The 10759-nt window shown below is 37.0% G+C and overlaps 1 protein-coding gene across 3 annotated transcripts in view; it reads left to right on the forward strand.

Annotated features, from left to right (window-relative positions):
• Ssh2 (slingshot protein phosphatase 2) overlaps positions 1-10759 on the forward strand; it is a 231152-nt gene that overhangs the window by 1204 nt on the left and 219189 nt on the right. The gene's annotated exons all lie outside the window — the stretch shown is intronic.

The raw sequence follows: 10759 nt of genomic DNA on the forward strand, positions 1-10759 counted from the left end.
GAATACCTGCATGTGTTAGCATTACACCAATGTGGTAAAATGGATCTTAAAAAAACAGGCATCTAGATGAAAATATGACCAAGTGAAGAACTATTTCCTATAGAATTGTAGTTTTAAACATTAGATTTAGTAGTGTCAAGTTTCAAAGAGGCATTCAATGAACACCATGGCCTTCCACTGTATGAAAGAAAGTTGGGTTATTAATATTTGTTACCTGAGATGTGAGGTTTGGTATCTTGAAAGCATGTTGCCTTGTGATTTCAATATAGTTTCCTGAATTTCAAAATTTTGTTGCACAAAATTTTGTGGTAGTTTCTTCCTTTGTGAGTTTTCTTGTGTGTTTTTGTGTGACTACCCTAATTCAAGAAATTACTCTATTTACCTTGTGATGATCCAGGATACAAAACTGAAATCTGTGCATAGAAGTTTAAAGAGGCACATTTCCATTAGTTTAGGGAAGACGTTTGTAAAAATTAAAGTACACTGTTTTGCAGAATAGTTAGCACACCTTGTATCAAGCAGAAGCTGGGGGAGCCTTTGCCATGCGGGTGATGTGAAGAATCCCTGCAGTGGGGGACATGCTAGACTTTCTAAAGCCTTATGATTCTGTGATTTAAGAATAATTGTACTTCAGAACTGCTGAAACACTTTAGGGTCTGCTCAAGACAAATATGAGAGGGGCAGAAATGAGTGGATTACTTCACTTTATAGTAGATTTTTCAGAATTGATAGCAAATCTTCAGACTAATGTAACTTACTCCAATAGCAAATCCTTTGATTTTTGTGGTTACCAAGCCTAGTTTTGGCTGTGAAAGCAATCAAGGGTTAGTAGATACATACTGAAGTAGAACTCAGAATTGTAAAATTATTTTCCCCTGGCATTGCTGAAAACATTTTATGTTACAACAGTATTTATTAAGCCATTGTCATATCAATTGTCTTGAAGTATATGATTGATATATGGTAAAGCCATATCTATTTGACATGGCTTTGTTAGTCAAAACTTGGAATACTTTAGAATCTCGAGGAATGTTAATAGTAATTTTTGGCATAAGTAGGCAACTAAAATTGGTCATGTAAATACTGTAGTAAATACTGAGTAGTAAACTCAGTTATTAAGCTAACTGGCAGATATTTCTAAGTCTCCTGGTCTGAGGATTGCAGTTGTTTATACTTGGCCCTGTGTGTAAGGAAATCCTGGCACTGCCGTGTGTGAGTAACAATCAGCATTGTTAGTGTGACTGAGAAGCCGGTTCTCTTCCCCTTTAAATTGTCTTCCTATTTGATCCCAACCAGACTTGTGCTCAGCTCAGTTGTCTTGTGGTCCTTGTACCTGCAGTGTTTGATGGCTGTCAGACCTGCATAGACTTTGCTGTTTTATCTTTTGCTATATGAATAGGTTGGTTGATTGCTTGCTTGGTTGGTTTTAAAAGTGAGGAAGAGTGCAAAAGGAAGTTAGAACCATAAAGGACTTAATTTTGTGAGGCTGAATATTTAATCTTTTAATTACGTTAAAGAATTCCTTAGTACCTTTTCACTGAGTCTGTTGGACATATTAATACTATCAGCTCTTCAGTATTTTTTCATCAAGCATAAAGAACTTGTTCACTGTAGTAGTTAATCTTCAATGTCAATTTTACTGTGAAAAGTATTTCCAGAGAGGTTTAACTGAGGAGGGAAGACTCATCCTAAATGTGGCACCATCCCATGGGTGAGTACTGGACCGAAGAAGGACAAGTCCAGCGGAGTCTAGCACCCCCTTTCTCTGTTTCCTCATCTACCCACTTGTTAGCAAATTTCTGCTACCATGCCTTCCCTTCCATGATGGACTGTACCTGTAAACTCTGAACCAAAGTAAGTGCTTTCTCTCCTAAGCTGCTTATTTTTAGATGTTTGGTCACAGGATCAAGAAAAACAACCTAATATAATTACCTACTAGGTATGTGTGACCATCACAGTACTAAGTCATATAATATATTAACCTGTCCATCAGATGATGTGATTTGGGTAACGGGGCTCGTAGAAGACAAATATAGACACCATAGAGACAGTGAAGGCAATAATACTATGCATACGTGAACCAGTTTATAATGGTCATAAGTATTGTCTAGGTTCAGATTAATACAAGTTCACTAATAGCAGTAGTAATATCAACAATTTATTTCTCTTGGGTTCTCATCTGTTCCAGGCATCAAGTTAAATACTTTACATACATGACTTAATTCAGTTATTCCTTACAGTGTACCAAAGGAAAGTTGGAAAGTTGCTTTTATCTCTGTCTTATAGATGAAGAAACCGAGGCAAGGAATATTTAAGGGATCTGTCCTGTGTCACTCAGCGTGTAAGTGATTAGAGTTGTATTTCAAATCAAATGTGTCTAACCTTTGAAGGTAATGTTGAAGTGATGGTGATGAAGATGTATATCAGAGTAGGTGTCTCTCAAACTAGCTTTTGAAGTTTGAGTTTCTATAGGCCAAGATTGAAGATAGGAGGAGCAAGGTATCCTAGGTAAAGAAAAGCTATGTGCTGCAACACTTAAAGTCAGAAACGTACAGTGCATTAAGTGAAGGGATTAAATAGGCCAGTTTGAGGATTGACAGCCAGAGATCAAAGTGAGAGGTAGCTAGGGCTGTGCAGGAGTTGCTGAGCCAGGTATTTGGGATTAATGAAAAGGTAATAGAAAGTTCTCACAAGTTTTGAGCAATGTGATCACAGGAGTGTTTTAAGAAATTGATCTAGGGGCTTTGAGCCAGAAGGATTTTAGGAAAGACAGAGGTCATGAGTAGAACCAGTTAAGGCTATTGTTAAGGTCTAAACTAGAATTTTGAAGTGTTAAAGAGACAGATGTCAGGGATTATAAGGCTGATTGTATATAGGACTAGAGAAACATTGAGATAACTTTTGGGATGTATTGTTCTTCCTAGAAACTAAATGTTTGCTAGGGCTTGGAAAGATGGTTCAGCCAATTAAGAACTATGACTTTTTATTGAGGCCCTGGGTTCGATTCTCAGTACCCACCTAGTGGTTCTCAGCTGTCTGTAACTTCAGTCCCTGGGGATCTGACTTCCTCTTCTGGCCTCTAGGAGCATCAGGAATCGTGTGAGGCAGACATTCATGTAGGCAAAATACCCATACACATAAAAATAAATTTAAAAAATTTTAAAATAAAGAAATGTTTCTTAGTTAATAGGAGCAATTTAAGAAATCTTGGGCTAAGAGTTCTGGGTTCAGATCTCAGCAGCAGCACAGCAGCACAGACAACAAAAACCTGCTCTTTCTTCTTTCTGATATGATTTTTATTTTTATAATTTATTTTAATTTTTAAAAACTACCATTTTATTTCTAATTTATATATAGTAATTGTACATTTTTTATACAAGACAGTGTAGTAATTTGATACATGCATACAATGTATGCATGATAAAGATGGTTATATTAATCACCTTGGACATTCATCATTTCTTAGTTTTGGGAAAACTTAATTCCAAATTGTCTTTACAAGCCATTTTGAAGTATACAATTACTTATTATCAATCTTATTTATTATGCTGTACTACAGAATATTAAAAGAGATTTCATCTACTCAGCTGTATACCTGAACTTGTTAACTGGTGTCCCTCTTTCCCTTTTCCTACACTTTCCCAAGCTTTGGTAATCACTGTTCTCACAATTTCTATTAGATCAACTTTTTAGCTCCCACATGGACTGCAAAACATATAGTATTACTCTTTGTATGTCTGACTTACTTCACAACATAACCTCCTCTAATTCTATCCATGTAATTGCAAACGACAGAATTGTATCCTTTTTGTAGGTAGATTCTATTTCATTGCATATGTGCTATATTTTCTTTACCTTCTCCTCTGCTGATGAAACCTAGGCTGATTCTGTATCTTGTCAGCTGTGAATTGTCCTACAATAGGCATGTTAGTGCACGTGTTTCTTCATACTGATTTCATTTCCTTTGTTGGGTCATCTGACAGTTTACCATACTACTTCCTGTAATTTCTGTACTAATTTATATTCCTACCAAGAGTGTATGAGAATTTCCCTTTATTTGCATCCTTACCAGGAAAAATGTATGCATATTGACACAAATTTCATATATATTTATGGTATATAGCATGGTATCTGGATGTGTATATTGAAGAATGATTAAGTGAAGTTAATATTTCTATCACCTCACATATTTTATAGTAGACATTTAAAGTCTCTTAGCAATTTTCAAGTCTGCAACATTATTAACTGTAGTCATTGTACCTTACAATATTCCTTGTAAACAAATTTGGTATCATGAGAACATCTTTCAATCCTCCAACATCTAAACTGGTGGGATATATTTTTGAGTTAATATTGGTATTAATACCAGGTCACAGAAATACAGTGTTTCTGTTTTTGTGATCTAATTTAATTTTAGAGCAGCTTCATAAAAGGCAGGTACTGTGGTTAAAATGTACTAACGGTTACAAAGCTGGTGTAAGAACCTAGTCTAGCAGAAGCCCTTCAGCAGTTCCTGCTCTGCATTTTTTTTTTCATGATGTGTTAAGAGAAACAGCTCGTGTAGCTTGTGATCTGCTGTCTTAATTGCTAATTGAGTAAAGGAACAAGACTTGAGATATAATCAAGAAAGAGTACATTCTCTTTGGAGTTCTTTGTACTTCAACATTGGCAGCCTAGACCAGAACCATCCAAGTCAGTACAAATCACTTTTAGGTGATGTTCTTATTTGAAGGTGATGTTCGTATAAGCCCTTAATTTACACATAGTTCTTATGAACTTAGATATTTAATTTTCTTCCTCTTTGAAGATCACCAACAGCAGAAATGGAAACTTGCAGGTATTGAAAACACATGCATATGTGTGCATGCGCATGCACAAACACACACACACACACACCCATAAGGCTGGGAAATTAAAGCTCATGATTTCATGGCAAAAGAAGCTGAAATAAGTAACTGGCAAAAGGTAATGGGGTGGAGCAAGCTGGGTGTTGTACATCTGTAATCCCAGCACTTAGGAGGAAATGGCAGAAAGATTGTGAGTTTGAGACTAGTTTGAATGAATAGAGTTTCCTGACCATCCTGAGCTACAAAGGGAGACATTTCAGAAAGAGGGAGGGTAGGAGGGGAAAGAATTTAGCATTCCTTTGTACTTAATGTATCCTTCTCAATTCCACTACTACCTTATAATTCATAGTTCATTATCATGACCCTAAGTGACCTAACAAGGCTTAACCTTATTTGTTCTTGATTTAAGCAATAAAAATTGAGTATGATATGTCTTTAGATAATTGCCCATCCCAAATTCCTCCAAAGTTTTAATGTTTAAGGTGCATACTTCAGCATTGCATAGTGGTGTGCATTTGTAATCCCAGTTATTCAACAGGTCCAGGGAGAAGTATTGTGTGTTTAAAGATAGCATGGTAAACATAGTAAGGTTATTCTCAAGGGAAAAGAAAACACCTGATTGGGGAATTCATAATTTATTCACAAATATATTTTCTCTTTTTTATGAATTTACTATATAACACCAGCATGGTAAATGACTCAGTTACAACATTACAATGACCATTCTTTAGAACAAGTGACTCTTGTTTACATCAAACGAAGTAAGCAATTGAGGGTTCTGAGACAATCACTGAAAGCAGTCAGTGATAAGTTTCAGAACTGAAACAGAGATTTTGCTTTTTAACCCAATGTATGTGTGAATATTATCCCGTCTGCCATCAGTGTTTGCCAGTAGACTGTAGCCATCACTTCTGCCAGAAGCTGCTGACCATGCTGTCTCTGAAAGAAGCAGTCCACTGGGGCTAGCCTGCAGTACCTTTAGACCCTGGGGCAAGGCTGGGGTGTCCCCGCTGCAAGACCCTGATTTGCAGCTGGCTGTGGCTGCACTTTCCACCATGTTCCAGATGTCCAAACGAGAGACATGTTGGGATTAGCTGGTTCGTAACAGTGATGTTTCAGGTGAAAGCTGCCAGAGTCCTGCTAACGCACCACTTTTTCCTTCAAGATACATGCAATGTTCATTCTGCTAACATGGGTGAAGTGGTAGGATGAAGATGGATTTCAGCACCCCATCTTCTGTTGTGCATGCTCATGGTGACTCCAGTTTTATTTCTTTAAAAATATTTACTTTAGCAAACCAAACAAAACAAAACAAAAAAGCCAGGCAATGGTTGCACACACCTAACCCTAATCCCAGCACTTGGGAGGCAGAGGCAGGCAGATTTCTGAGTTTGAGACCAGCCTGGTCTACAGAGTGAGTTCCAGGACAGCCAGGGCTACACAGAGAAACCCTGTCTTGAAAAACAAAACAAAAACAAACAAAAAAACAAACCAAAAATATTTACTTTAGGAGCTGAAGAGATGGCTCGGCAGTTGAGAACACTGACTGACTGCTCTTCCAGAGGACTTGGATTTCATTCCCAGTACCCACCTGGCATCTCACAACTGTAACTCCAAGATCTGATACCTCACACAGGCATATATGCAGACAAAAACACCAATGCACATAAACTAGATAACTTATTAAAAATATTTACTTTATTTGCTGTGTGTACATATGCATCTGTATACCCATGTGCCACAAGATATACATTAAGGTCAGAGGACAGCTTTGGAGAGCCAGTTCTCTCCTTCTAGTATGTGGTTTATGAAGATTAAACTCATGTCACTAGACCTGGGGATAAGCATCTTTACTGGCTGAGCTGTCTTGCTGGCCCCCATATCTTATGTCTTAATAATGCTAGATAAAAGAGATACATTGAATTGAGCATTCAGATATGGCCACACTTTCCTTCTTCAAAAGAGGAAACAAAACTAAGACAAATATAAAGTTGATTTCTGTGAAGTATAAACACTTACAGTGATATTGTTTGAAGGCATTGAAGGCAGCCTTACAAACTTGCACACACTCAAGGACTAGCACATGATATTATATAAAATAGGGAAATGTAAAAAAAGTATGGAGAAGAAAATGCATGTGTCAAAGTATTCATTCTCTCTCTCTCTCTCTCTCTCTCTCTCTCTCTCTCTCTCTCTCTCTCTGTCTGTCTCAACTGTGTCACCTCTGCTACCCTCAAATTTGTGACATTGATTTAGATTCCCCTGTGTTGGGATTACCATCATTATGTTTTATAAGCTGAAAGGCTGCTCAGTATATATAAACGTGTCTTAAATATTTTTTAAGTTTGGCTTATTTCACAGATATAGTGTCCTGTCAAGAATGGCTACACGGAGAAGTTATGACTCATTCTACTCTTGTTGGTGGGCATCTAGCTTTTCCCATCTTTTTTCTCTACCATGAACTACATTGCAGTGAACATTATTGGCATAGATATTTGAATACGTTTGGAACACTTATTAAGATTTCAAGACATGCAATTACTGGAATACAGGGTATAAGTACTCTTCAGACCACTGTTACATATTTACACTTTGTGAAAGGGTTATTCCAATTAACATTTATTCCACCAGCATCATTTAAGAATGCTCATTTTTCCTGACCTGATTAACAGTGGATATCTCATTTCAATTTTAATAATGACTAATTTGGGGAGAATGAAGTAGTATCTAGCCGGGCAATGGTGGCGCATGCCTTTCCTCCCAGCACTTGGGAGGCAGAGGCAGGTGGATTTCTGAGTTCGAGGCCAGCCTGATCTACAGAGTGAGTTCCAGGACAGCCAGGGCTACACAGAGTAACCCTGTCTCGAAAAAATAAAACAAAACAAAACAAACAAGTAGTATCTACTCTAGTATTTGGCTTGATTTTATATTTTATTTCAGATGTCTAGTAGGCATTTATATTAACTTTTTAAAGAGACAAATTTAGACTGAGGTTATAGCTCAGTTAGGAGGGCTTGTCTAGTATACACAGAGTTCTGGGTTCGGTTCCCAGCACCACATTAAATCAGGCATGGTGGCATAAACCTGTAATCCTAGAACTTGGTAGGAAAAAGGAAAATTCAAGTTCTAGATTAGGCTGGGCTTCATGCAACCCTTATCTCCAACCCCCAAAAAGCCCCTCAAATAAGTAAATAAAATATTTATTGAGATATAATGTATAAATCCTGTAATATATCTGCTTAAACAACTTAACAATTCAGTGAATTTTTTTTTTTAGTAAAGTTACAGAATTGTACAAACCTGTATTTTCATTTTCTTTTAAACCATTTTTCATTCTTTTAAATTTGTATACTCTTGCCATATTAGGACTATTGATGATTAATTCTATTTATTATGAAGTATTTGCTTTTTAATTCAGTTTTTATTACCCTTAGAATAAAGTCTACAATAGAAAGTTTGGCTGTGAGATCCTGAATGAGTCAGTCCTGCTAGCCTTTTGAGCCTTGTCTCTCCTCCACTTCCTGCATTGCTCAGAATTAAGCTCACAGGCTGTTTCCCTTTGGTCTTTAGGCTTTGGCAGATGCTTTACCTGGAACACTTTCCTTCACTCCTTACCTAACTAATTCCTACTCATCCTTCAGGTCTCAGCTTAAGTGTCACTTCTGGGAAGCTTCCCTGACCCCACTCCAGAGAATGGTAGGTGCGCCCTCTGTGCACACACTAGCGCCCTGTGTGCTAATCATGATGGCTCTTATCAGTTTACTGTACTTTATTGTTTGGTTGTTTCCCTAACTTTTAAGCCAGGGACTGGATCTATTTGCTTATTTTTATATTATCAGGGCACAAAGCATTTGACATAAAGATCAGTGAATAGATCCATGATTATAGTTACACTTAGCATTTTTTTCATTTTAAATTCTATTATTTTTTTAAAAATAGAAAGATGTTCCAGAAGCCCATGGATATGATTACTTTCAAGTCTTTAGATACTTGTTGCCAGGTTGTCTCTCAGAAAGGTTGACTCTTATTTACAACCACTGTGTAAAAATACATCAGTGTGCCTTCATCATCCCTAAGAAACCTCCTTGTCATCTATTTTTATCCATTATAAAATAACTTGTTTATTGAATACTTATAATACATAGTGTCTTGATACCTGCTAGGCAGGCATTCTACCCCTGAACTGCTGTCTAACCTTCTGTGGTTAGTATCTTACCCATGTTTCTATTTGATTTTCACATCACTTATGTTAGGCACTGAGGAGATTTGGTACTGTGGTGTGTCCCTGTGGTACTAGCACTGAGAAGGTTGAGACAGGCCTGTTCCAGGGACTTTGCTGGCCAGCCACTCTAGCTAGATCCTTGAGCTCCAGGGTTAGAGGTTCAGTGAGACCTTGTCTCCAAAAGTAATGTGGCGAGTGATTGACTCTGGTCTCTTTATGTACTTCCGTACATGTGCACCTGAACACATACAAACTTGACTCAAATGCCTGGGAAATCCAGAGGAAGAGAAAACCTGCCCTTGGTACTCAGAAGTATTCTCATGTGTCTCATTCTTTTCCCACTTTTTTAAGTGAGAAGATGCAGCTTTTAGATTATGTGCAGTCTAAAAATTACACTGCATCATTGTTTCTTAGGAAGCATGAATAGATATCACTCCTGGTTCCAGCAGCTCAGGACTCCACTACATTTTGACTAAATGCCTGCTGACAGTAAGTGTGTCCAATTTGTAGATTTTGCTTTTTACATACATACATACATTTATTTATTTATCTATTTATTTATGGAGGTAAGGCATTGCCATGGTGTGGCAGTTACAGGACAGTTTATGAGGTTGGTTTTCTCCTTTTACCATATAGGTTTCAAGGACCAAATGCAGGTAGCAAGCTCAACTGTAAAGGCTTTTTACCAGCTGAGCCAACTTACTAGCATCATATTTTTTAAATTTATTCTATATCTACTCAACAATCTAGACATAATAGGCAGACAATTTCTAATAAAAGAAAAGATGATTACTGATAAAACCTTATACTCAACCTGAAATATGCAAGAGGTTGGGCATACCTGAGACTTAAAAACTCTTGTTATTCAGCAAATATATAATAACTTGTTTGTTTTTTAAAGACAATCCCAGCTAGTCTTTTTCTCAGGTTCTCAGTACTAAGCCATCTTAGGCACTTTTACCAATTGCTCTTGAAGCACAGGTACAAATCACAGTGCCTCTCACTTTTCTGTTTGTCCAGGGAAATTCTGGTGAAATGCTCCCAGCTCTGAAAAGTATTGATAAGCTCCTTAGACACTTTGAGAGTTTGGGAGAAATATTTCACTTATTGAATATGCACAACAGTGCTAGGTCTTAACCTATATTTATTTATAAAGCTGCTTGATTCAATTTTAGAAAAAACCCTAGCACCTTTTGATGTCCTGCATTTATGTGAGTCAGTGTATCTGCTTGCTTATTTTTGCAGCTTCTGGTGATCCAGTCAGTCCCTGACCTCAGGAACAGAGTATAAAGAGAGACTCATGTTAAATAGTTAATTAAATTGCAATGTAGTAATTGCAAATATATAACCTTGAAGATGGAAAGAAGTCAGGAGCAGGTACTTCTTAGTTGGACTTTAAATGAGAAAATTACATTTAAAAAAGAGTGGACACTAATCAGCAAACAAAGGGTTAGGAATGAGTAGAGGAGGGGGGAAGCATGAACTTAAGCCAGCAGACTAGAAATGGTACTATGTGTGCTAACAAGTGTAAACGGGTGTTCAGTGCCATGCAACCTGAACAAAAGGGGGTAGAGAAATAAAGATAATTTCTTGCTCATTTTAACATTTGTAGCCTTGCTTTTACCTTGAATTTGGCATATATATATATATATATATGCATATATATATATATATATATATATATATATAT

Source organism: Mastomys coucha, unplaced genomic scaffold (assembly GCF_008632895.1).
Source record: "Mastomys coucha isolate ucsf_1 unplaced genomic scaffold, UCSF_Mcou_1 pScaffold5, whole genome shotgun sequence".
NCBI lineage: Eukaryota > Metazoa > Chordata > Mammalia > Rodentia > Muridae > Mastomys > Mastomys coucha.